Source organism: Monodelphis domestica, chromosome 3 (genome assembly GCF_027887165.1).
Source record: "Monodelphis domestica isolate mMonDom1 chromosome 3, mMonDom1.pri, whole genome shotgun sequence".
Lineage (NCBI taxonomy): Eukaryota > Metazoa > Chordata > Mammalia > Didelphimorphia > Didelphidae > Monodelphis > Monodelphis domestica.
This window is the reverse complement of record NC_077229.1, coordinates 430,104,673-430,132,321: the sequence shown is the minus strand read 5'-3', so window position 1 is coordinate 430,132,321 and position 27,649 is coordinate 430,104,673. Positions and strand designations below refer to the sequence as shown.

At 38.2% G+C, this 27,649-nt stretch overlaps 1 protein-coding gene across 3 annotated transcripts in view; it reads right to left on the bottom strand.

Moving 5' to 3' along the window:
• RAB27B (RAB27B, member RAS oncogene family) overlaps nt 1-27,649 on the bottom strand; it is a 258,468-nt gene that overhangs the window by 73,211 nt on the left and 157,608 nt on the right. Inside the window, exon 1 of one of the 3 annotated variants that reach the window (XM_001366774.4) lies at nt 18,594-18,906. The exons of the other annotated variants lie outside the window; for them this stretch is intronic. The gene's annotated coding sequence lies outside the window, so the exon portion shown is untranslated. Of the gene's footprint in view, nt 1-18,593; nt 18,907-27,649 lie in introns of those variants that run through there. 3 annotated transcript variants of the gene reach the window in all.

Here is a 27,649-nt window from a genome sequence, read left to right as displayed (position 1 = left end):
AAGTTTACAACTGTAACCATCTTTCTTCCTCCTCCCCTCAATTTCAAAGGATGTGTGATGAAGTGCAAAACAGGCAAGATTGGGAATGATTGGACCTGGGTTTTAATCTCAGCTCTGACATTTACTACCTGTGTGACATTGGGCAAGTAATTTAACTTCCATGGATCACAGTTTCTTTATTTGTAAAATGAGCAGGTTGGTGACTTCCAGGATCGCTTCCTCCTTGAATTTTCTGATCTTATGAACAAATGTGTGAAGTTGGCCTCTCAAAAAGCTTTTTTCTCCAAAAAAAGAGCAACCTGTTCCTGATAGCTGGACTCTTGCCCTGATCTAACAGCTGCTACTGTTTCTCAGCTCTTCACAGCTTTGAGGGGCTGGTTGGCTGAAGCCATTAAAATTTTGCCTTCTACTCTCAAGGATTCCAGTATTTTTTCAGATCAACATTAAGAAATGATTTGTATAAATTGGCCAAGGTCCAGAGGAGACTGAGTGTGCTTATAAGTATTCTTCTAGGAAAAGGAGGCAAAGAATCTGCTGAGATACGTGTCCAATACTTTGGAGACATGTAGAAAAGTGCTGAAATTAGTAGCCCTAAGTAATTTGCTGGTTCTTTGAAAGGGATTAATTCCTTTTGAGGAGTCACATGTAGATCACATGGGATCACCTCTACTTAGGAAAAGTCTGCTTTGAAAAGTCTTCCTGCCCCAGTGCCTAATACTGTGACTTATCTGTAACCACTCCTTTGGGGTCCCTGTTAAAATGAAAATATATTATTGGGTAGGGAGAGAGATGGCAGATATAGTGTGGAAAAAGCCACATTATTAGCCCACAGACACCTCAGCTAGATGTAACATATCAAATTATCTACATATAAAAATGGAACACAGGACATTGATGTTTGGATGGCAAGTTATTAGGAAAGGTAAGGAGCATAGGGATGCTCATCAAAGGCAGGACCAGTCAATCAACAAGCATTTATTATGCACCCTGTTGTGTGCCATCTGATGAGAACATGAGTACAAAGAATGAAATTAATACATCATATATACATATGTGTACATATACATTCACAAATTATATATGTATATATGAGATGTATATGAGACATATACATTCATACAGCATGTCTGTGTGCATGTATATACATACATACACACATATCATATGAGATATATAGATATACATACCATATATGGTGTAGATATACTCACATATATCTGTTGTGTGTATCTCTATATAGAATAATATAAAATGATAATGTGTTTGTAGGTACATTAAATTGAGTTGTTTTTCATTTGTGTCCAATTTTCAAGACCCATTTGGGGTTTTCTTGGCTAAGATACTGGAGTGTTTGGCCATTTCCTTCTCCAGCTCTTTTTACAGAGGAGGAAACTGAGGCATATAGGGTTAAGTGACTTGCCCATGATCACACAACTAGTAAATGTCTGAAGTCATATTTGAATGCAGGAAGATGAGTCTTCCTAACTCCAGGTCTGCAATCTAGCCACTGTGGCACCTAGCTGCCTAGGCTATATACACGTAATGTTTATCTATCTGTATGCCATAAATATTAAGTTAATAAATACAAGGAAGTTAAATACAAGATAACTGGGAAGGAAGGATAAGAGCAATTGGGAATATCAGAAAAGGTTTCCTGCAGAAGACTGTCTAAAATCAGCCTTACTCAGAAAGTCTTTGCTCAATAAGAGAAGCCTCACCAACATGGAATCTGCATCTTAAAGAGGGGGTGCATTCCCAGGTATGTGGACTGACCAATTCAAATGCAATCTGGGAATCCTGGTTGGAAGGGAGGGACTATGGGCCTGCCAGTAAGAGAATGCTGGTACCTAGGGGTAGGGGAAGAAAGTTGTGTAGATACCATAACAGTTTTGCATCTTTCATGATTCTGCCCAGAAGCCACCTTGTAGAAAAGAGCCATCTCTCTCTGAGTTTGTAGTTACCATGTGGAAAATCCAAAAGAAAATCTGGCTTTTGTGAAAAGTAGAACTACAATGAGGTCATTTGCCCAGGAAGAGTTTAAGGGTCCCTTGGTGCAGGAGGACCTTCTTTCACAGCAGTGCTTGATGAAGCACTATGGGGGTAAGCATGATGATTTCTTGCTGATAATCTTCAATAGAAATGCTATGGTTTAAAGATGCCAGATTTAAATTGAAATAGCTATCTGAAAAGCTCATAGTGACCGAGAATCTAATAGGGAGAATAGCCCTTATTTATCATTCCTGCTCTCCAGGATCATTCCACATCTGGCTCTGTTGGTCATTTGGAGCATGTTTAAAGCTGGAAGGAGCTGCGGATGTTTGTTCCTCATAAGCAAGGAAAAAGATCCAGCTCTGTCTTAGATATTTCTCCCACTGTTCTGCTATCTGTTGCCTGCTCTAAGATGTCTCTGAAATGTTAGACAACAAATGACACCCTAAGAAATGTCCTGAAGCAGATCTAAAGGGAAAGGTCCAAGGTCAGATTGGATCCCAGTTCTGTCCTTCAAAATGATCAAAGACCTAAAAGGACTAACTATGTATGACTTGGGTCCATATCCTTAGAAATGGGCTGAAGTGAAACACAACTTGGCATCTGAAAGTTTAGGGGATGGACAAAATGGGTATTTACTTCAATGTCTTCTAATGTTTCTTTTCCTTTGATAATGTATCCTTAGTAAAAAACAACTTCATAAAATGGATATGAAAAGCTACTCAGGAATATTAAGTGCCTACTATGTACAAGGCACATGAAGTACACAGATAAAGAGTGAAGAGAAGCAGGAAAGCCAGAAAAACAAGGATGGTTTAAGCCCAGGGGTTCAAGTCCTGCCTCAACTAATTATCAGATTGGTGAATTTGAGTAAGTCAAAAATTTATTTGAGCTTTCAATTCCTCACCCACGAGAAAACTACATAACAAATCTCAATACTCTAGGCTACTGATGAAGAGCATTAGTTAATTAAGTTTCAGAGCAAATGCTGATCACCAAAGGAAGAGGAACTTTTCTCACCAGGAGACTGCCAGCCAAAGAAATCATAGATCCAGCTCCCTGACTTCCTCCCCCGACCCCAAAAAATCTATTCTATCAACCTAATAGCATTGTTAAGAAGAAAGCGCTTGTGTAGGTTTTAAAATATCAGACAAAGGGGCGACTAGGTGGCTCAGTGCATTGAGAGCTAGCCTAGAGAAAGGTTCAAATGTGGCCACAGACACTTCCCAGCTGTGTGACCCTGGGCAGCTCAGTTAACCTCTATTGCCTTGCTCTTACCACTCTTCTGCCTTGGAACTGATACTTAGTATTGATTCTAAAAAAGAAGGGAAGAGTTTTTTAAAAAATCATATAAATGTGTTATATTATACCTTTGAAAAATTGAACTGGAAATAGAAAATATTGCCACTGGTTATTATGTTAAATATTACATTGTTTATCTTATTCTTTTTATAATAAATTAGTTATATTACATATGGCATATATACTATAAATGGTTATTATTTGGTGTTGACATTATAAGGACTAGAAATGTAGGCGTGAAGTGATGTATTGCTTCCAGTTAGCTATTAGTCAAAGGTTTAATCTTGAGATCTGGCAATTTGAACCAGCCAGTTTCATTTACAGAGATTATCATTTTTTTGCTATAATGGAATTTGGCACCTTTTTGCATGTGTACATGCCTAAAAGACAGGGTCATATAATTAATAACTAAAGAGAACAATGCCTATGGGGTCCCCAACCCCATGATTGCCGCTAACTGTGACTCACAACCAGAGAATTCCACTAACCCCACCAAAGGAACAGAAAATATTTATGTATACAAGTTGATTCCTTCTATTGTTGGATAATATGGAAGTGAATTCTGTTGGGTATCCAATTGATAGAGAAGGTACTGAATGTTCTCTGTGCACTAGCTTCCCTCTGCAGGAAAAATTATGGGACTCATACGTTACCCATGCTGCTTTTATGAAAAACATCCCCTGAGTGCTCAATTTATTCTAGAACATTTTAAAGGATGATGTCACCCCTTACAAAATGTGAATCAGATGGGTTGACAGGGGAACCTTGAAGTCCAACCAACAGGTATGATAAAACATTTGTCCACATGCCTCTTAATTTTAGGAGTACTTACTTTTTTGTAAAGATATTTAATTTTACTAATTACATTCTTTCATATATGTTTTATCAAGTTATAAGATCCAAATTGTCGTCCTCTCTCCCTGGAGATGGTAAGCAATTTGATTTGGGTTATACATCTATTATCATGCAAAATATATTTACATATTATTCCTAGTTGTAAGAGAATACTCATATAAAACCAAAAAGACAAGTAAATTAAAATGGAAAATCATATGCTCTGATCTGCATTCCAACTCCAACAGTTCTTTCTCTGGAGGAGGATAGCACTCTTTGTCATGAGTCTTTCAGAATTGTTTTTAGGAGTACTGACCAAGGAAGAGGAAGAGAGGTAGCAAGGGATTTGGCTGAAGAAAGATGAAGGAAGTAAAACATGTTCAAAAAAAGGACATACTGTTTTATTAAATGAATATTTTTATGGTATAAAAGGGAAATGATCAGAGGTCCTTCGATGTTTGGAACAGAAGAATGTTTTACTCCTAGGCATGAACTATTACAAACATTTGTCCTCTTGCATGACAGACCCAAGCTGTACTTAGATCAAGGCTTCTTCAACTTTTTTGTTGTTGCTGTTCTAGGAACCCTTTGACAGTCTGGTGAAACCAGAGGAATTAGGAGTAAAGTCTGGGTGATGCCAAAATCACATCTTTCTTACAAAGCTGTAACTGGCCAATAAATTCCTCTCATGCCACCACCACCCCTTCCTAGAATAATGTTTTAAAATGCATAAAATAAGACACATAGGATTTCTAAGGAAAGTAATAATATTGATATGGAGTCATCTAAAATATTTCTTAAAAGAATAAGTTCATAGACCCCAGATTAAGAACCCTTGAAGGGGGCAGCTAGGTAACAGGCCTAGAGATGGGAAGTCCTAGGTTCAAATCTAACCTCTGATACTTCCTAATTGTGTGATCCTGGGCAAGTCACTTAACCCCCATTGCCTAGTGCTTACTGTTCTTCTGTCTTAGAACCAATACACAATATTGATTCTAAGATGGAAGGGAAGGGTTAAAAAAAAAAGAACTCCTGAAGTCTTTAGAGGGACCCCCTTCAAATCTAGAGGATTTTCCAAATTCATGACATTCTTGCCAGTGACACAATAAAGTATTAAAAATGTCAAGTCATTCAACAGAATGTCTCTCTAAAAAAAGAAAGAGTTCATTTGCTTTTCAATAGATTGAATATGTAACTGGTTAGCTAAGTTATTATAGCAGAAACTAAGATAAAATGAGGGGGAGAGATTGAATTTCTCTTTAAAGTTTCATCCAGCTCTAACTCTCTATAAATCTAACAACCAAATCCCACCGGTCAGCAGGACTTTCCTCATAACATCCATCTGAGAGAGGTAGGGTGGTGATTAACATTAATACTTCATGAAATCTATAGCTTCATTGCTCTGTTGACACAGAAAATAATCCTTTGCTATTCCATCTCTCATCTCCATGCCTTTGTGTAGGATGTCCCCCATCTCTGGAATGTACTTCCTCCTAAACTCTATCCCTTAGATTCCTTAATTTCCTTCAAAGCTTAGCTCAGATATCACTTACCATATGAAGCTTTACCTGATAGTCTTTCCATCACCTTCCCCCACCCCTGGAAAATTACCTTGAATTTATTTTGTCTATACTCACATGCTATTTCCCAGATAGAATATAAACTTGAGGATAGGGAATTTTTCATTTTTGTAGTTCTAACACAGTGCCTGGATCATAGTAGACACCAAGTAAATATGCATGCTTGTTGATTGAATAATGGTTTAATGAAGTTCAGTGATGAAAATCATTTGATTATTTGGTGTTATACCTTCTGGAGATGAGCCTTTCCAAACTTAACTAGGTTGGTCCTCAGAGGGCCATGGATCTTTGAACTTATCTATACTTGAAGTCTTGTTACCTGTTAGAATTTAACCTTCAAGGGAAAGGAGGGAATTTGCATTTGGTAAGTGCCCAATATGGGCAGGCACTGTGCTAGTCTTTTTCAAGTAGTGTCACTTGAAACCAGATCTTCTGATTCACTGTAACTATAGGTCAGAGGTTCTTTCTCCATCTAGGGTATGTGAACATTAAAACCATTTTTTTTTGGTAATTGAATTTTTATATCATTGATTTTCTTTGTAATCCTGCATTTTTATTTTATCTATTTAAGAGCATTATTGTACAAAGGGGTCCATGACATTAAAAAAAGGCTCAGAACCTCTGATATAGGTTTTCTTGTCAGGGGAAGCCCTGTCTTAAGTCTTCTTCTTTCCTTCCTCCCCACTTCTCTTTTAGCATCCTCATTGGTTTTCATGGATTTAACTATCACCTCTGTCCTTACAATCTTATATATTATAAATAGACTCATGAATTTCTATATTCAGTCCCATTTATTCTTCTGAGCATTAGTCTGATATCATCAGCTTCCTTTTGGACATTTCAAACTGGTTCCCCAGAGACATCTCACATTCACCATGTAACCAAATGAACTAAGAATGTTTTACCAAACCATCGGCTTTCCCAAACTTGGGAAAGCATCATTTTCCCACTCGCCCATGGTGCATAACCTAAGTACCTTGACTCCTCACTTTGCCTTATGCCTCAAATCAAATCAATTGCCAAATCTCATTCCTATTTTCACAACATTTCTTAAATCCTTCTTCCTATGCAAAATATAACCATCTTAATCCATTTCCTTCTCATGTCTTGCCTAGATTATTGCAAGAGCCTCAACTGATCTCCTAGCCTCAAGTCTCTCACAGTTCCAGTCCAACCTTTACACTGTTATCAAAGTATTTTTTGTAAATGGCAGAATTAATCATGTTGGTCACCTGCTTAATCAATTCTACTGGCCCACGGTTCCAGGATAAAACTTAAACTCACCTGTTTAGATTATACAGCCTTTCACAAAGTAGTCCCAACCTATCTTTCTGGTCTCATTGTACTCTACAAACAAGCCAAACTATTCTTCTCTTAGTTTCTCACAAACTATGTTCCATACTTTGTCTCCATTTCTTATTTATTTATTTAAAATATTTTTCCATGGTTACATGATTCATGGTTTTTCCCACTCCTCTTCCTTCCCCACTCACAGAACTGACAAGGAATATCACTAGGTTATACATGTATCATTGTTCAAAATCTATTTACATATTATTCATATTTGCAATAAAGTGATCTTTTAACATCAAAACTTTAATCATATCCCCATTAAACTACGTGATCGATCATATGTTTTTCTTTTGTGTTTCTACTCCCACAGTTCTTTCTCTGGATGTGGATAGCATCTTTCTCATAGGTCCCTCAGAATTGTCCTGGATCATTGCAATGCTGCTAGTAGAGAAGTCTACTCCATTCAATTGTGCCACAGTGTCTGTGTACAATGTTCTCTTGGTTCTTCTCCTTTTATTCTATATCAATTCCTAGAGGTCTTTCCAGTTCTTTGTCTCCATTTCTTAGCACTGGCTATTCCCCATGTTCAGAACATATTCTTTTCTCACCTCTACTTTATAGAATCCTTATTTTCTTCCAGTTACAACTCAAATACCATCACTTCTACATGAAGTTCCTCTTGATTTTTCTAATGAATAGTGCCCCCCACCAAATTCCCTGTTTATTTATCATGCATATATTTATTGCATGCACTTATTGTTTCCCCCTGTTAGAATGCAAGCTCCTTACTAAAAAAAGATGGTTTCATTTTTTGTACTTTTATCTCTGGTACCTGACATAGTTGGTACTTAACAAATACCTTGTGATTGATTGACCTTAGAGAATAATCCAGGTCTCTTGTATTCTAATTGAGAAGCCTGAAGCCAAGAGATTTTAAGGGATTTGTCTCAAATCACATAGGTAATAAGTGACAAAGGTAAGATCTGAACATAGGTCTTATAATTTGAATCTCATGATTCCAAATCCAGAGCCCTTTCCTAGGTACTTCACTGGCTGCTTTCCAACTTAAAGGATTTTATTGGTATTTTTTAATGGACCTTTGACTCATTAGTGTAGAAAACTGCCATTCATGTATCTCTCTCTACAAATGTAGACCAACACACATTCTTCAACATATAGTTTTTGAGAATTGTTCATATATTGGTCTTCTTATCCTAGGCAAATCATTTTTCCCTATTTCCCATAATAACAGATCCAATAATATGTCAGAGGTAGGACTTGATCTCTGATTATGAAGCCAATTCACAGCACCATGAAGCAGAGGAAAATTTGTTTTTACTTTCTTGTTCTTCATAAGTATACTTATCACTTAAAAGCAATAATGAACTTTGAAAGACAGAAATATTAGAGAAGGGAGAAAAAGGAAGAAATAGAAGTAATTCAATGAGCTTTTAGGAAACAGAAAGAAATAAACTGATTTCAGGAAAAGGCTATTCCATAAATTTCTCTTTACATCACATTTAAGTATATTAATTTCATTTTACTGAGAAAATCACAACACAAATCAAAGAAATAGAAAAAAGAAACTAATAATGTGTAGTAAGTAGATGCTAACTGGGGAACCCTTCAAATGTATACTTTATATTTACCCTAATAATGTCCTTTCCCATCATTCTGAAATCAGAACTTTTTTCTTCAACATAATGAACAGAGAAGTCAATACAAAAAAAGATCCAGTCTTCATATTAAGATGGATCCTATCCTCTACTTTCTCAGACTGGACATTGTTTATTATGATTATTGATTATTATAAAATTGTCATCTGGCAAATATCTTCAGATTCAGAAGACCTCAGATGGAGGTCCTACTTCTACTACTAACACAAGAAAAGTTGAGTTACTTAAAGACATATAGCAATTAAAGTAGCAGCATGAGGACTCTTAACTCGAGTCTTCTGAATCTGAAGATACTTACAAGATTTAAACTATTAGGACTCTAATAGCTTAAAACTATGCTAAGACTTTGGGACAGCTTGAACAAATGTCCATAGTTGTTTGCTTGGATCTTCCTATTTTGCCTAAACTATAAGTGTAGCAGTCACTCACAGGACTGATCCCAATACGGCTTGGCACAAAAGTTTTAATTGACTTTGTTATTCCTACATAGATCTGTTTATTTCCCCTTAGGCAGAGACTCACCATTATGCCCAATCAGTTTTAGACCAGCAGTGACTCAAAATTCTTAAATTCAAGTGATTTACCAGCCTTGGTCTCCTTAGCATCTAGGATATACACCACCAAACTGGGTCCCATGTTCTTTTGTGATCATTGACAACAGGTCAGAAATCACATCTACCAGTTCTTTCAGTAACTTAGGATCTAGTTTCTCTGGGTCTGATGATATTAACCCATTATGTGTAGCTATATACATACATACATACATATATATATATATGTACATATATACATATATATATATATATTACCATTTTCCAGCTTATCTTGGGTTCCAGCTCCTTACTGGCCATTTTATTTCTCCCTGACAGAGAAAACAAATAAAATAATATTTGCATTATTCTGCCTTCTCTGTCATCCACCTCCCATCCACCTCAAGCAGTGATAGTATCCTTTCTCCGACCTTCTTCCTCAATAGAACTAAAATTTAAAAATATATATCTTTGGGTTATTTTTAGCTTAGCTTTCTTTATTTTTACCAGTTCATCTCGAGCTTCAGTGTTCCTGCCCCTATTCTTAGAGGGTCGTGTCACACTTTTGTATTCCTCCTCTAACACCTGTCTCAGGTAATGATTTCCCTGTACAAAAATACTGATCTCTTTTGACAACTCCCTCTTTTCATCCTTATCAGGATTGTTTCTTTTTTATTTTGAGGACTTTATGCTTGAGAGTTTATTGTTCTTGGACTGACTTTTCCCATATCTTTTTGTTTTTAATTAGCTTATTTACTTATTTGTTTGCTATATTATAATATACAGGTAACTCCTTCCCCTTATCTTTTTAGTTTGGGTGTGCATCTCAAACCAAGCCTGGATTTCTTTCCCCTTTTTTCCCAAATTCTAAAATTAGGTGAGTCACTTTTGCCCAAGGTTCTGATCATTTCCATGCTAGCAATCTATTCCTCCTTGCTGGTGAAAACCAGACCCAGATTATCAGTACAACTCACTGATTTCCCCACCATTTGAAGGAAATGATCAGGAAGAAAAGTCAAGAACTCCTAAGCTGTTCTATTTTGGGGACTGAGACCTTTAGCAGACATTTAGATAGTAGAAATATTCAGTCCATCACTATTATGCCATTTCTCCATGTCACATTTTTCATTTGCTTCCCAAACTCCTCATTTGGGTTCTCGTTCTATCCAAGTGATCAATATTAAAGACAGATGAAAGGAGCATCTCTATTCCTGCTTCTATTGATGTTCACCCAAATTCCATTCCCATATTTGGTTTGGAGTATAACCTCTTAACCCTACCTCCTTTTACTCTATTCTAAATAAGACATAATCTTCCACAGCCATAATCATGGAGCTACATATACATATATATATATATATATATATAACATATACCTATATATGAATGTATATTATGCATACATAAATATAAAATCATGGTTCACATAGCTAATTTGTGACAGAACTACTAGGTAAATAATGACAATAACCAACATTATACAGGGCTTACTATGTGCCAGGCACTGTGCTAAGCACTTTACAGATACCATCTTATTTGATCCTCACAATAACCCTGGGAGGTAGGTAAAGTTATTATCCTCATTTTACAGATGAAAAAAATGAGGCAAACAGATTTTAAGTAATTTGCTCAGGGTCACACAGCTAGCAAGTATCTGAGGCTGGATTTGAATTCACATCTTCCTTTTAAAAACTTTTTTTTAATTTTTAAAAATTTTTATTTAATTAATTTAGAATATTTTCCCATGGTTACATGATTCAAGTTCTTTCCCTCTCCTCCTCCCTCCTCCCTCCCAAAGTCACTGAGCAATTCCACTGTGTTTTACATGCATCATTGTTCAAAACCCATTTCCATGTTATTACTATTTGCAACAGAGTGATCATTTAGAGTCTACATCCCCAAACATATCATTTGATATGATATCTTATTGAACCATGGGATCAATCATGTGTTTTTCTTCTGTGTTTCTGCTCCCACAGTTCTTTCTCTGGATGTTCTTTCTCATAAGTCCCTCAGAATTGTCTTGGATCATTGCACTGCTGCTAGTAGAGAAGTCCATTATATTCTATTGTGCCACAGTGTATCCATCTCTGTGTACAATGTTCTGGTTCTGCTCCTTTCACTCTACATCATGAATTCAGATCTTCCTGACTCAAAGCCCTGCACCCTATCCACTATATAACCTCTGAGGCCCCAATAAATAATTAATCTTTGACTTATGCTAGACTGATTGGTGAGGTTCCCCTTAAGGCTTGATTTAACTTATCCCCACCCAACACTTGTCAGCTTATAACATCACCTTCAAACTCTCCATGTACCAGATGGTCAAATGGATACTGAGACACTATTAAGACTATGAAACATTAATCACTGTTCATATATACTGTTAAATGACTTAATGCATTGCAAATATTATTCTACTCTATTCTACATAGAATTATAGTATCATCACCAATTTTATGTCTAGAATAGGACTTAATGATCCATATGTTGTCTATCTGTGAAGGAGAGTAGAACCATTCTTTCCTTTAACCTAGGCATTATCCTTCTATCAGAGCAGACCAATCAATCAATCAACCAGCATTTATTAAGCATTTACCATGTGTCAGGAACTATGCTAGCCACTGGGGACACAAAGACAAAAAATGAAACTCCTATTCTCAAGGTGCTTACATTCAAGGCGCAGTGATGGTGAACCTTTTAGATAGCCTTTTACAGCCTCACACCCTATGTAAGCCCCCTGCCTTATCCCAGAAAGGAGAGGGAGGAAGCAATTGGGCTGTTGGGCACAGGGAGAAGGGAAGTGAGGAATGCTCTCAGGTGCACATGTAAAGGTGGAGAGATGCAGCCTCCTCTGGCACACATGCCATAGGTTCACCAACATGGTTCTATGGGAAACAACACTTCTTACTATCCTTATTACAGATACAGCATAAAATAAATACCAGGGCATCTATGTGGCACCAGATCTAGAGTTAGGGGACTCCTTTTCCTGAGTTCAAATAGAGCCTCAGATACATACTTGTTGTGTGACCCTAGGAAAGTCACACATACCCTATTTGCCTCAGTTTCCTCATCTATAAAATGAGCTGAAGAAGAAAATGGCAAACCACTTGAGTATTCAGCAAGAAAACCTCAAATGGAATCACAAAGAATCAGACATGACTGAAAATGACAAACAAAATAAAATAATTACAAAGTAGTTAAATACCATAACTAAGGAGATACCATAAATAATACCATAAATCCCATAAAATACCACAAATACCATAAATAAGGAGAAGAATCATGAGAATTTGGGGTAATCAGTAAAGGATTAGTGTAGAAGGTAGTGCTTAAGCTGCATCTTAAAGGAAATGAGGAATTCTATGAGATGAAGTCAGGGGAGACCACTGCAGGTACAGAAGATGGTTACTGAAAAGACAAAAATGAGATAGAGAGCCATGTCTGAAGAACAGAGAGAAGTCCAGACTGGTTGGATTGTAGAGTGCTAGATGAGGGCCAGTGAATAATAAAACCAAAACAAGGATAGGGGTAGTTCCTGGAGGGTTTTAAAAGCCAAACAGAGGAAATGACATTTGATCCCGGAAGCAAAAGGGAGCCATTGGAATTTGTTGAATAAAGGAATGACATGGTCCAATCTGTGTATTTTGAAAATTATTTTGGCAGCTGTGTAGAGGATAGAGTAGACTTCAGTGATAAGAGCCTTGGGAAAGGGACCAAATAGGAGGCAAATGCAATTGTCTAGGTGACAGAAGATGAAGACCTAGACTAAGGTAGTGACTTTGTGATTAAGATTAAATTAGTAGGGCAACTATATGGCTTAGTGAGTTGAAATCCAGGTCTGAAAACAAAAAGTTCTAGGTTCAAATTCAGTCTTAAACACTTCCTACCTACGTGAGTCTGAGCAAGTCACTTAACCTCCATTGCCTAGCCTTTACTACTCTTCTGCCCTAGAACCAATACTCAGTATCAACTCTAAAACAAAAGGTAAAGTTTGTTTGTTTTTTTACAAAAGGCTTTTTTGTCAGCCACAATTACATTTTTGCCTAATACTGAGTTAATGTGAAATCAGAGTCCTAAGTCCCTGTCACACAAACAGCTAGGAAGCAGGTACTTTTCATTCAGTGGGTGAAATTGATTTCTGAATGTAAAGACTTGACTTTTCATGTTAAATGTCATCTTGTTGGGTTTGGTTAATTTTTTTAGGATATCAAGATCAATTCTGATTCTGTCATTCAACATACTAACTACCCCTCCCAGCTATGAATCATGCCCACACCTGATAAGCATAACCTCTATGTTTCAATTCACGTCAGCTCTTAGATTCTCCACTCTCCTCCATGATTCCCTGTTGGGAAGGAGACAACAAAGACTAAAAGATGCAGGAGTGAGGAGGAGAGAGTTTACACCTCTGGGTTCAAGAGATCCTCCCATTTCCCCCCAACATTCCCCTGCCTCCAATCCTTGCATTCAAGAAGACTAATATTGCCATGCTTGAGGTTCTTCTAGAGGTATAATCCCTTTCAGACCAGGGCAGCATACCAAGGCACCAGTGGACCCAGTTTACATAGCTTTCAGCCAACCCATTAAATTCCCACAATGCTCAAAGTGACCCCATGCTCAGCTTGCAACTTTAATATTGTTTCCAACTCTATTGCCTTCTAGCGCTCTAATTTCATCAGCTACAAAAGTCAATGTTTCCTTTCTCTCTCTTTGATTTTTACCTTAGTTAATCCCTGTTGGTCAGGCTTTTCCAGTTGATCTCATCCTGCCCAGCCTCAGATCTTGCTTGTGTTCATTCAACCTCTTGCCACCATTATTCTTTCACTTTAACTGGCTTGGATTGGCAGGGTAAGTTTTTGTTCTGTGCTCTATAAGTCATACTATCACTATTGCCTTTATGCTTTTGCTGAGGCAGACCTTTGCCTCAAGAAAATGATCTTGAAAGCTGAGAGGGGAATGGATCAGAGAGCTACCTTTGGAATCATATAGTCTTGTATACTCTGGCTCCGTTTCCGATGCCAAGTCAATGACAAAAGTGATGAGCAGCATTGGGTCAAGGACAATACCCAGAGTTATGAAGATACGACTTACCTCAAGGTTTTCATTGATCTGTTAATTAATATTTTTGCATGTGTTTGTTCATCTAGCTGGAAATGTATGTAACTGAATAAATATCATGTACTTATCCATGAGTGTATTCTGATAAATGTCTTATTGAGATCAAGATATATTATGGCATTTTCTCCCTCCCCCCCCCAACTTTTACCTTCTGTTTTAGAATCAATATCAGTTCCAAGGCAGAAGAGCAGTAAGGGATAGGTAAGTGACTTGCCCAGGGTCACATGGTTAGGGAGTCTGAGGTCATATCTGAACTCGGGACTTTTATCTCCAAGCCTGGCTAGATGCCCTTATTATAGTATTCCTAACGATCACTGTTCTTTCTAAAAGGTTTACAAACATTGTGTTTAATAAACTCATGTAGTAGTTTCTTAGACAACCATATCAAGTTGACTCATCTATATCTATAAGAATCTGTATTCTTTTAATTGGGCCATTGGCTTGTCTTCAGATTTTGGCACTTCTCCCTTTCCCCATGATTTCCCAATGATTATTTAGAGGTGGCTCTTTGATCACATTCTGTGCATTTTCAGTCTTCTGGAATGTAATTTGATTAGATCTGGAAACAGGAACCTATTTAAGGTGAATTCATGTTCTTTTATTATCTTATTTACTATTTATTACTTATTTATTATTTACTTATTTATTATCTTATTTACTATGAGCTTTAATTTTTTTACCTTCTATCATAGAATTAATACTATGTATTGGTTCCAAGGCAGAAGAGTGGTAAGGGCTAGGCAATGGGGGTTAAGTGACTTGCCCAGAGTCCCACTGCTAGAAAGCATCTGAGGTCACATTTAAACCCAAGACTTCCTGCCTTTAAACCTGACTTGCAAACCTAGCTGCCCCCCTACTTGGAACTTTTAACAACGTTCTTTCCTTTCCACTTTGAAAACTGTTATGGAGCAACAAAAAGAATACCAGTTCTAGAGTTGGAGGTTCTAATCCCACCTATACTTACTACATGTGTGACTTTAAGCAAGTCACTTAACTTCTCTGGGCTGCTGTTTTGTCATCTATAAAATGATGGGTTTAGACCAGATGGCCTCTGAGGAACTTTTCCACTTCTGAGTCTATGATCCCATGGTCATTGTTCAATCAGGAAAAAAGTAGAGGAGGAGTTGAGGAGTTATTTCTGTTTGTCAATGGGCTTAAGTGATGATCTTAACATCAAAGGTCAAGGGCTGGTCTGGTCAACTAATCCAACTCTGTGCCTTTACTTAAAAAAAGAAGAAGATTAAAGAAGAAGAAGGCCCAGAGAGTAAGTGAATTGGCCAGCATTATTTAGGTAAAGTAATAAAGCCAGATTTCAAACTGAATTTCTTTGATTCAGAATTCAGCATTCTTGCCACTGTACTACCGAATGGACCTGCCTTATACATCTATGAACATATTCCTCCCTCTAAGCCCTTTTTGTTGTTGACTTCAGCTTTTTTTGAACCTCATCGCATTCCCAGCTTTCTACTTCCTGACATTATCCTCATATGTGGGTGCTACACTTGAATTCATCCTTAATTAATTACCTCACCTTCCAACTTCAATATATTGTTCTTCTAAAACCTGCGTTCAACAGAGAACTCCCTAGAAAATGTATAGTTTCATTAGCTAACTCCTTTTTTCCTTTACATTTTGATTATTCTTGACTTTGCAGTTGGAATTTTATGTTGACAGTAGCTGATCACTCACCAGCCAGACCAACATTAAAACCAACAATGAACTTGATGGATTTTCCTCTCACTAACTGACCAGTTATTGGTCTAAGGTGACTGAACGAATGGGTATGGTCTGCTGTCTTCTTGTTCTAGCTTCTTTGGTATGGTGCAGACAGAATCTTATTACCATCTCATTTAGGTTCTATATTCTGAGTTTTTAAGTTTGCCTAATGCTGAGTATAGGACCATTTTTCTTTAGGAGGGGAAGGAAACAAGCATTTACTAAGCACCTAGTCTGCTTGTTGCTTTATACATATGATCTCTGATCCTCAGGATATAGGTGCCATTATTATCCCCATTTTACGGTAGAAGAATCTAAGGCAAACAGAAATTAAATGGCTTGACCAGGGTCACACAGCTAGTATCTAAGGTTGTATTTGAACTCAGGTCTTCCTGACTTCAGGCCCAAGACTCTAACTACTGTATCATACCATCACCACTGGAAAGGGCTAGCTTTATACTTCCTCTGTTTTTTCTCTATTTCCTTAAGGCAGTACTATAACAGCGATGTATCTAAAAAGTTGAAGTACTGCAAAAATGTCAGATCTTTAGCCAATAAGCTCAAAGAACTAGATTAATCTGGGTCAAAGCCCTCACCCCTTTGTTGCCAATCTCTTAACCTTTTGTTGCAGAACATGAGTCTAGTGAACTAATATCTAGGTTAATGAAAGCAAGTAGAAAACTCCTGGTTTGAACATTAAAAATAACCAGTGGGCATCTCAGTGGATTGGAAGCCAGACCTAAAGACAGTAAGTCCCAAGTTAAAATCTAGCCTCAGATAGCTCCTAGTTTATCATTCTTCTGCCTTGGAACAAATACACAGTATTGATTCTAAGATGGAAGGTAAGGGTTAAAAAAATAATGAGATTCTTTATTTTCCTGCTATTTTTCAGATCACGTTCACTTTTCCCAAATAGTTCAATAAATCAGAAAAAGTAAAACTTAGGTCTACACCATAAATTAACTTTGGATTTGATCAAATTATTTAAGTTGCTGAAAGGGAATATCAGTTCCCAAAAAGTTTCCTTTCCTGTCAAGTTAATCGTATTTGTATCTAATAAGGGGGAAAAAACTGATGATGAGGAGGAATTGTCATTTGCTCCTTTGACAGTTTCCTTTTATCCTTTCTTGGCAACTACTGAAACAGGCTCATCCAGTTTTTTTCTGAAGTGCTTTATGCTCCTTTTGAAAGCAATGATGTAAAATACTCAAGTGGAGTTTGGATAGTGAGTTTTAGCAAAAAAAAAAAAAGCTTATTGATATTAAATTATTCAGTCATAAATGAAATATATATTTTCAGCTCTATAGGATCCCCCCTTTTGCATCAGGAAGCCCTGATCTCATGGGAATAGGGAGAAGACATAGGGAATATAAACAGCTGTTTGGGGGCAAAAGCCACAAATGGCATATAACTAGTTATTTTGCTCACTCTACTTGGATAACTTTATTATTGTGATTTCTAGGTGATGACTAGTTTAACAATGTCACAATGTGCTAGTACAATAAATTCATGTTCCAAAATATAGAGCTGTAAAATCCAGCATCCATTTGTTTAAAAAAAAAAAAAACCTTCATCTATCACTTTTCAAAGTTTAGATGATCAAAATCTCACTCACACTGGGCCCCACTTGAGGCTGACAAACTGCACCCTGAAGGAAAGGGGGGCTCTGCTACTCAAACGTGAATGACCTAGATGCCAATTCTTTTGTCCATAACACTGAAGGCACAGACAGACCTTTCTTTTTGGCCTGTTGACATCTCATAAGAGCACCTGCAGATTCATGTGACTAATTTTAGCTCCGGACAGAAACAGCTGGCACCGATCGCTCAGGTGGAGGCATTTGTCAGAAGTTGCCGTCATTGAGGCAGCATGGCCTGCCTTTAAACAGAGCATTTCCTCCGCAAAGGCATCTTTGGTTTCAGACCCTCATTATTATCGTGATTGAAAAATCCTTTGAATGAAGCTTGATACATTCTGACCACTTGAATCAAAATAAATGATGCCATATTTGGTCCAAAATAATAGGAAATGGGTTTTTAAAAAATGGGAAATAAATATTATTCCTGAGTTTTCCATGTCTGTTTCACTTAGTGAAATGTGCAACTGGACTCTTTTTCCTTAGTCAGTCTCATTTTCTCACTGAAGATCAGAAACATGTTATTTCTAAATGACATCCCACCAAATTGCAAGGAGTTCGCATGACACTACTTTAAAAAAGAAAGAAACTAAACAAACCCAGCTGTTTGAAATGCAAATATCCCACAAAAGCCTCCAAGTAAGTTTCCAGCTGCTGCGTGCCCAGCATGCCAACGCCTCCCAGTCCGATTAGGCTGGAAATCAAGCGTCTCCAGGCTGCCACGCCAAGCCTGAGAATTGCAGAAAGCCCGGCAGCTGTCTGCCTCTTTGCAGGCCCACAGCACCTCGTCTCCACGTCTCACTTCCTCTCTACCCGGCTCCCGAGGTGGCTGGCGCGTCTACACTAAAGCGGAGGGCAAACGCATTCCAGCCATTCTCTGCCTCTCGGCGGCCGCCCGGCTTCCCCAACTCACCAGCGTGCGAAGTTTCCTTAGCCTGCAAAGGGTTGGGTGTCGGGTTTCAGTTTCCTTTCCCTTCCCTGTGGAGTGTCACAGCTGGGTAGCTTTCCCGGGTTCGACCACAGCAGTAGAGCAGAACTGGGCTTTTAGCAGGCGACAGTCATGGGCGGTGAGGGGAATAGGCACCTGCCTTTCGAATCCTGAGATGCCGTCTGGCTTTCTCTCCCAGACCCTGTCCGGCCAGATTGGGAGTTGCAGTCCTACAGTGGCACCACCCACCCCCTGGAAGTCGGACTGAAGCTGCTTCTATCTGAAAGGTTTGTATGAAAAGAAGGCGTGCCTCCCGAGCCTTAACAAGGATATGAGGAACCCACCTCCGGCAAATCTTGTTTGTGACTCAGCTGCCTATAGAAGCAACTCGGTTGGCGGCTGCTGGAGGAATTCTCCAACAGAATGCCTAGCAGTGGGGTTGATTCTATTCATTTATCTTCTGCGTTTATGCAGCCGCTTCTTTAGAGACTAAGCCCTTGGGCACACTTCTAGCAGAGCCCAGCTTTCCCCCAAAGGGTCTCAGCTACTGGGAAGGAGGCATCCAAAGGCAAAGGAGCCCCAGGTGCAGGGCAGAGGAAAGGTCCCCGAGAAAAGGAGGGATGGGGATCAAGCAAGCCTAGGAAAAGTTGATAGTCCTATGGCCATCGCTATGGACAACCCAGGCCGGCTTCCTGCAGATACCCCTCAAGTTTGGTAAATAAAGGCAAATCCTCAAACAAGCCAACCAATGAAGGGAAGACTTCTAGTACCTTGAGCAAATATTTGTACCTGTGTATGCTGATGCCCTGAATGTCTGCAGATGTCAAAGGGACCATCACCTGGTCAAGGCTGTGTCTAACCTAGATGAAGCCCCCAAAGTCATGAAATCAATAAAATTTAAAAATACAATTTTTTTAAAAGGCAGGTCAAAGAAGAGCTTTGGCATCCCGTTGACTATGCAGGCTGATTGGTTTCCCTGATTGTCACTTGGTTCTGGTGTGCTCAGTAGACTTAGTTCTAGAGTCATTGCCACCCTCCTCCAGTATCATCTAGGGTTGGGATAAGAGGAGGAGGAGTGGAGAAAGCAGCAAGGAGGTGGTAGATCCTGCTTCCCCTGTTATTTCTACATCCTCTCTCCTCGTGATCCATGTGGGGATTGGAAGCTGGGTTAAGTATAAGGTCACAATGAATCAACAAATGAATACTGTTTTTAGGGCAGCAGGGGAAAGAGTATGAGACTGAAGCTCAGGAGATATGGGATGGAAGTTGTGAGACTTCAGGCAAGTCAGTCCACTTCTCTAGGCAATGGTCTCCAAATTTTGTTAGTTTTTAATCACATCCCCCTATTAGTTTTAAAAAACTCTAATCAGACATCCACAAAATATTTATTCTTATTTGCATTTATTTTTATCATTTATTATATTTTATTTGTTCATATATTTATAGATTAATGTATTAAGAGTCAGATTAACACATTGCATAGATAGCTGGCTCCAATCCAGGAAAACTCAATTTCCAATTCCATCTCTGCTACTTAATAATATTGTGACTCTGGTCAAGTAACTTAACTTCTCAATGATCTGGGCAACTTGCCAGGACTATAAATTGCAGAGAAAGCACCAACTGCTTTAGTAGAGGGAAGTTCCTCACCAAGAAATTCCCTATAACAATGGAGTCACTGGTCTAATCCTTATCCCTTTACAAGAACTACTGTATTAACATATTATATACATTATAAAGTGATCAAGAATAAATATTTTTCAAATATGAAATCAATGTTTCCAAATATTTTATTCAAGATATTTTTTATTTTATTTCATTTTAAATTATTTTCTATTTTTGCAAATTTTCCAATTATAATTTTGTAAAAATAATTTTTTTACAATATTTGCTTTGCAAATATTATTTTAAATGGAGAGTAGAAGATTGAGTCCAAGGAACAAGGACCAAACTTTCTGGGTAAGGGGAGTTAGGAATATGCCAGAAGACAACGTGAGGCCTGTGAGGATCTGGCTGTCTGAGTAAGTGGTGGGGTCAGAGGAAAAAGAAAGCTAAAGAGTGGGACCTTGAGTCAGATAAGAAGTAAAGCAAGGGGAACAGAGGAGCAGGTTGTCCAGGCAAGAGAATGCAACAAGTATATGACACTGTGCATACCTAAATACGAATTAATAAATTTATGGTGTCTTGGGGAGGACAAATTCAGAGGTAAAAATTCTACTTCGTTCTGGCAAGGTGGAGACAGGGAGGTGGTAGTGGTAGCAGGAGCAGCAGAGATCTGCCATTCTCTTCTCTCCCATGCTACTTATAGTGGTTATAACCTAGATGCTCATAGCAGCTGCTCAGTCACAGTTGGGACAATTCCCTCACCTACCCCCAACTTACATATACCTGGAGGCCTAGATCTCCTAGAAGTGGCAGTGGCCACCCAAAGGAAAAAGGTAGTGGCATTGTCATTGTTTGAGACCACTGACCCTGTGCTTAGTTATTTAATGAGACTATGAGAATGCTTACTCTCATCTCCCTCTTCCAACTGTTGATGCTATAAATTACATCTCCATAGATTACCTCTTTGGACACCTCTTCAGAGAGCACTTTGGTCATAGAGACACCCCTTTGGAGACCACTGCTCAGGCTTCATTCCCCTCAACCCCCACCAACTGTCAAATGACTCTTCACCAAAATCATTTCTTAGGTTTCTTTTCAGTTCTAATATTCTTTATTCTTCTCACTTCTCCCTCCCCATTCCATTTCCCAGGTTTTCCCACAATTAGCAGGCTTGAGGAGAGAAGGAAAGGCAGCTAGATGGTAAAGTGGATAGTGTCCTGCCTGGAGTCAGTAAGATTCATTTTCCTGAGTTCAAATCTGCACTCAGATACCTAGCAGCTGTGTGACCCTGGGAAAGTCACTTAACCCTATTTGCTTCAATTTCTTCATCTGTAAAATGAGCTGGAGAAGGAAATAGCAAATGAAGAGTCAGAGATAAGTGAACAATAGGAAGAGAAGGAGGAAGAAGGATAATCATGGAGTCATTTTAAAGAGTATAGATTTATCAGTAACTAGTATAGCAAAGTATTCTGTTTACTAGAAGTCTTTAGATTTTCTCTTAACACATTCTCAAGCCATTCCAGATCTCCTGTATTAATGAAAGATCACTAGAGATAGCAGAAGGAAGGTTTAGAGGTAGATGACCTGCCATTTATTTCCTATGTGTCTGTGAACAAGATAATTAATCTTTCTGGACATCACTTTCATCTGTGAAATATGGAATAGAATGCCTCTATGGTCATTTCCAGCTTTAAGTCTATGATCCTATGATTCTATAAGAGTACTACTTTGTATACATTTACATGTTTGTTTTTTTTCCCCATCATGGCTTCAGTTTGGAGCCAGAGGACCTGGGTTAAAATTCCAATTCTGTCACCTACTGTATGTATGAACTGGACCATTTCACTTGGTCTCTCTGGGTCTTAGTTTACTCAGTAATAGATTGGAAACAATGTGGTGGATAAATTAGATGATCTCAAAAGTCCCTTCCAGCTCTAAATGTAGACTAAAACATCCTTCCTGGTCACCACTCCTCTTTTTGGTTGTCTCCTTAATTAGAACATAAGTACCTCGAGGGCAAGGTTTTTCCCTGTTTGTTTCACTAGTGCTTAGAACAGTGCCAGGCACATAGTAAATGTTTCATGCTTTTTCATTCATTCATTCATTCATTATTTCAATAATGAACATTTAAGTACTACAGAATTAGTTGTATCCACTGAGGACCTGTGACTAAATGCGGCTGTTTGTGTTTCCAAATGCAGGACTAGACAGATGTTGGAAGAAAGAGCATACCTGGAATAAGTTGCTCTATTCTTTTTGCTTAGTTATTAGTTTAAAATTATTGAGTGATATATTCATTGCCTAGATTTCAGTTCAGCTCTTGCTAACAGAAAAATGTTCCCTCTCATTTTGGTTATAAAATATTTTTACTCTCATATACACAGCTGATGTCACAGAATATACCAGTGTCCAAAAGTAACAAAAGAAGGGTGATAACCAACCTAGATCTTCAGGTTCTGAACCAGGAGCTAGGTATGGTCCATTGGCGCAGAGAATGTAGGGAGCTAGAGAGACTGATGAGAGAATTCTTAGGTCTTGTTTTGCTTTAACCTGGCTGAACCTTACCTTTTCAGCAGAGAGATAGCAAAGCTAAACTAGTAGTGGCATTTGTGAAGAAAGATACCGTTAGCTTGACACGTGTAAGTCAACTTGGCAAGATACTGGATAAGACTGTAACCTTGGTTATTTTCAAAAGTCAGAGATCTATGAGAACAAAGTAGGGACATAACTTAATCATCTTTAAAACCTCCCTTTAACAAAAACAAAATAGTTTGTCTCTATCCTTGTCCACAATGAGTTTGCAATCCAAATAGACAGCTATGCAAGGAGACAGTCTGATGCATACAGATCAGATACTTATTTCAATAAGGAAAGCCCTAGAGAGATTTTATAGTATAAGAACAATTGATTGATTGATTAAATGAAGAATAAAGAAGATCATTTTAAGGGCAGTGAATGACAGATATCTTAAGTTCTCTTGTAATAATTTCATTCCATAAAGGCAGTATGGGACTGGTAACAAGCTACCCAGGCAAGGCTTCAGGTAGCAGGTTTGGAGGAGGATCTCATTTAAGAATGAGAAAGGGGAAAGATATGAGTAGACTGAGAAAGAGCAATGCAGGTATGAGGTGGAGCTTGTGAGAAAACTCAGAGGCTGCAGGTAGTAAGGATGCTAGTAATAGATCTTCCAAGGAGCATGGAAAGATTGAAATTAATGGAAGATCTCAATCAGTCCATAAGGCAAGAAGGAAAGATGGCTATTTTGATCTAGTTTTGTCTCTACATTTTCTCAAGGGTAAGCATTGTTCCACTCTTAGCTTTATATCTCTAGTGCTTAGCACAGTGGCTGCCACAGTAAAAACTTAATAAATGATTGTTGATTGACTAAAGTCCTGTGACACACACATGATTATATGAAAAAGATTGTCGTTAAATATCTTGATGGAAATACCAACTGAAGGCAGATTAAGATTAGGGAGTCATTCTTAAGACTGTCTCCAGTTTCAGGTTATTTTTGATCAAAGTTTATCTAATCATAAACATATCTATCAATCTCTCCCCAGTTAGAGGAAACCCAAAGTATGCACAGCATGACTAATAAATCACACGATTAGGTTCCCAGGGCTAAAATAATCCTTGCCAAACTATCTTATTGCCTTTAGAGATGGGTTTTCAGAAGAACTCATGCTTCTGTGACTTTCCTCACAGGCACATGATTTTGAGCATGTTGACATGTCTGTATCAGGAGACCGGTTTCTGATTTCCATCAACAAGTCTGGGTTTGGCTAAAAATTTGGATGCTAGACTTTTGGTAATCATTACTTTTTTCTAACCCTTATTTAAGTTCCGTCATTCTTGTCTATAATATAAAGATACTTTTTTTTGGTGTCTCCTTATGTAGATTGTGCAAATGTATGAACATGTGTCTACCCTTTTCTCCCCATGTGATATCTGTTGTAAAGATATGAAAGTTTCCCCAAAGATTTTATATTTGCTCTGTTTTCAAGGCCATCTGGCTGCATGGTCATTACCTTGGTGAGTCAGTCACCAAGCATTTATTAAGTCCTTGCTACACGTTGGGTACCATGAAAGATATGGGAATAAAAAGAAAGGCAAAAAACATGACCCTTGCTTACAAGAAGCTCACAGGCTAATGTTGGAGACAACATGCAAACACCTATGTACATATAAGATGTGTATCCAGGGTAAATGAGAAATAATCTGAGAGAGAAGACTAACAGTGAGAGAGAATCTACTACAGAAGGTGTGATTTAAATAATTTCTTGAAGGAAACCAGGTGGGAGGACTCTCCAACCATGGAGGGCAACAAGCGGTAAAGCATGGAGTCAAGATACAGAGTATCATGTGCAAAAAACAATATGTGAAGGAGAGTAAAGTGTAACAAGACTGGAGAAAGGTAGGAAGGAATCTATACTACCTGCTGGTGTTTAGTGATTCTATCTACAAACACAGTACCCATATAGTTTCAGAGATGGGGATGATCTTTTTTTAAAAAAAGGAAAAAGAAAGAAAACAAGTTTTAAGAGTATTTACAAGCATTTATGGCAGAAAAAATACTTGTTGGTTGATAGATGGTTAAGGAGCCTAAATCCACAGAACACACCATATGGCCATCTCCCTTAAACTGATTTCTCCACTCCAATGTGAGTTAGCTAGATAATGTACCTTATTATTTATGTATAAGCTAAGATTCTAACTAAGTTCTTCCAATGCTTCACTGTGGTATAGAGCTGTCTCTGAGTTCTCAAAGGTCAAGAGAGTACAAAGGGTTTCCTTCAGAAATGTGTCTGGGGAATGAATGACATGTCACCCAAGGATCAGGCTGCTAAATTTGGAATGGAGCATCACCATTTTAATCAATCATTTTGGTCACAGCGATTCTCTAAGACCATTTACTAAGTCATAGTAGGGATGAGATCTATGTCATTGGAGGGAGGACCTCTATCAGTGAGTAGATGATTCTGAAATATTGAAGGAGGAACATACCTAAAAGCATATACAAGCAAATATATAGAGAGAGTACATAAACAGAGCACTTGGGATAGATTCTCCCCATGTGAAGATAAGAAGCCTCTCTAGAAGAGTTATAGTGATGGGAAATGGAGTGACTATGGAATATATGACACCATTCAGTATTTAAGTATGATCATTTAGGAGGAACCTTTATATAAGGTTCTAGCTACCTAGGTTTTAGCATAACTTGTTCCTTAATTTCCAATACAGATCCTGGGTACAGGACTGCTTTTATTATCCTATTAGCCTCAGTTTCCTTATCTATAAAATGGAAGTAAAAAATAACATCTCATAGGAATGTTATGAGGATCAAATGAGAGAATGCATGTCAAATACATGTAGAGCCCTTGGCTGGTGGGAAGGTTCTTCAGTCAATCAATATTTATTAAGTGACTTCTAGGTAACAGACCCCAGGCTAAGTGCTGGGGATTCAAATAAAGAAAAAAAGGAAGATAGTCCCTACCTTTAAGGAGCTTATATTCCAAATGGAGGACTATAACACATTAAAGGAAACCAAATAGTCTGTCAACTTTAGCCTTTCTCCTCACCCCAGTGCTCTTGGGATCTCGCTGATTCCTCTCACACCTCTGAGAGACAAGACCATCTCATATGTTCCTCTAAGGCCATATTGCCCTGGGAAAGCCTTGTGTTCTTTTCTGTTCTGGGTTAAGGGAGTCAATGTTCTGAGTTTCAAATAGTTAGGAGGGTTCCCCTTTTCCACCCCTCTCCCATTCCAGGATAGCAAGCCCAATCTGGGGTAGTTAAGACAAAGACTCATCTGACAGCAATGATGCATTTGGATATATATTTGGTAAATCCAATGTTATGTGTGAATTATGCTAAGGGCGTCTATTTTCCCTGGAGTCCAAAGTGGTGTAGGGGAACAGATGTCCCCAGAGTGTTGGGAGAGATGGGTACTTTAGAACTCTGAAGCAGTAGGAGGGACCAGACAGTCGAGAGAGAGAGAGAGAGAGAGAGAGAGAGAGAGAGAGACAGAGAGAGAGAGAGACAGAGAGAGAGAGAGACAGAGAGAGAGAGAGAGAATGGAAGGAGGGAAGGAGAGAGGGAGAGAGAGGGAGAGAGAGAGAGAGAGTGGCAGAGAAACATACAAAGTAAAATACCAAAAGATATCAACAGAAAAATGATCATTACTATAATTTACATAGTATTTTAAGGTTTGTAAGGGCTCTACATATAAATCCTTTACATGCATTCTCTAATTTGAGCCTCACAACAACTATGTGAAGTGTTATTGTCTCTGTTTTACAGAGAAGGAAACTGAGGATGAGAGTATAAATAAAAGCAGTCTTGTACTCAGGATTATATTTCATTGAATATTTGTGGGAATTTAGAAACAAATTATGCTAAAAACTAGGAAGCTAGTGGCACAGTTGATAGAGTTTCGACCTGGAATCAGGAAGAACTGAGTTCAAATCCAGCCTCAGACACTTACTTGTTGAATGCCTCAGAGCAAGAAACTTAACCTTAATTTGTCCCAGTTTGCTCAAATTTAAAATGGGTATAATAAATGTATACCTATAAGTTGTAACCTCATAGGTTATACTTCATTTATAAGGATCAAATGAAATAATATTTGTAAAAAGCATTTTGCACACAGCAGCATCTATTCAAATATTTATTCCCTTCCTCCTCACCCCCACCTCCACATGAACTTTACTCGGGAGATTTCTATGGAGCAAAACTCTGAGGTAGGGGCAATAAGCCAAAGAAAGCAAATGACCCTCTTATGATTGGATACTAAAAACTAAACTTGAGAATAGAATTCAGGAGGGTGTGGCTGGGCCCTGAATTACATCAATATTTATTATGGAGAGATAGCATAGCAGACTGCATAGGGAGGCTCAGATAGCAAGTTGTCCTTAGAGCCAGGAAGACTTGAGTTCAAATCTTACCTTTGACTTCTATTGTTTTCCTAAGCCTGGGCAAGCCACTTAACTTCTCAGTGTTTTAGGAAACTCTCTGAGACTATTAGTTACAGAGATAGTCTAACCTGCATTGGCAGAAAGAATCCCTTCATCTAAGTTTCCTGAAAAATGGGTCTGGTCTCTAGTTTTGTTTTTATGGTTAGGTCCAGGTAGTGATTATTATCCTAATGTGTTCCATCTAGGAATGCTCTCAAGATAATATGGCTATGATTGGTCTCATGTCAGACTTTCTGTAGACTTGCTTTCATTTCTACTGCTTTCTGTTGAATTAGAAGGTAATATTATTTGTAATCTCCCACCATCTTCCTCTGTAGTAACTTACAAATGAATTCTTAGCCTAACCTATTGTTACCTTTGGCTGTCATGTCTCTCTACTTGATAAGAAAATCAAGGTTTCGCTGGATGAGATTCTGGACTCATTTAATCTCATTGTAGTTAAAATTCTACAGAAAATTC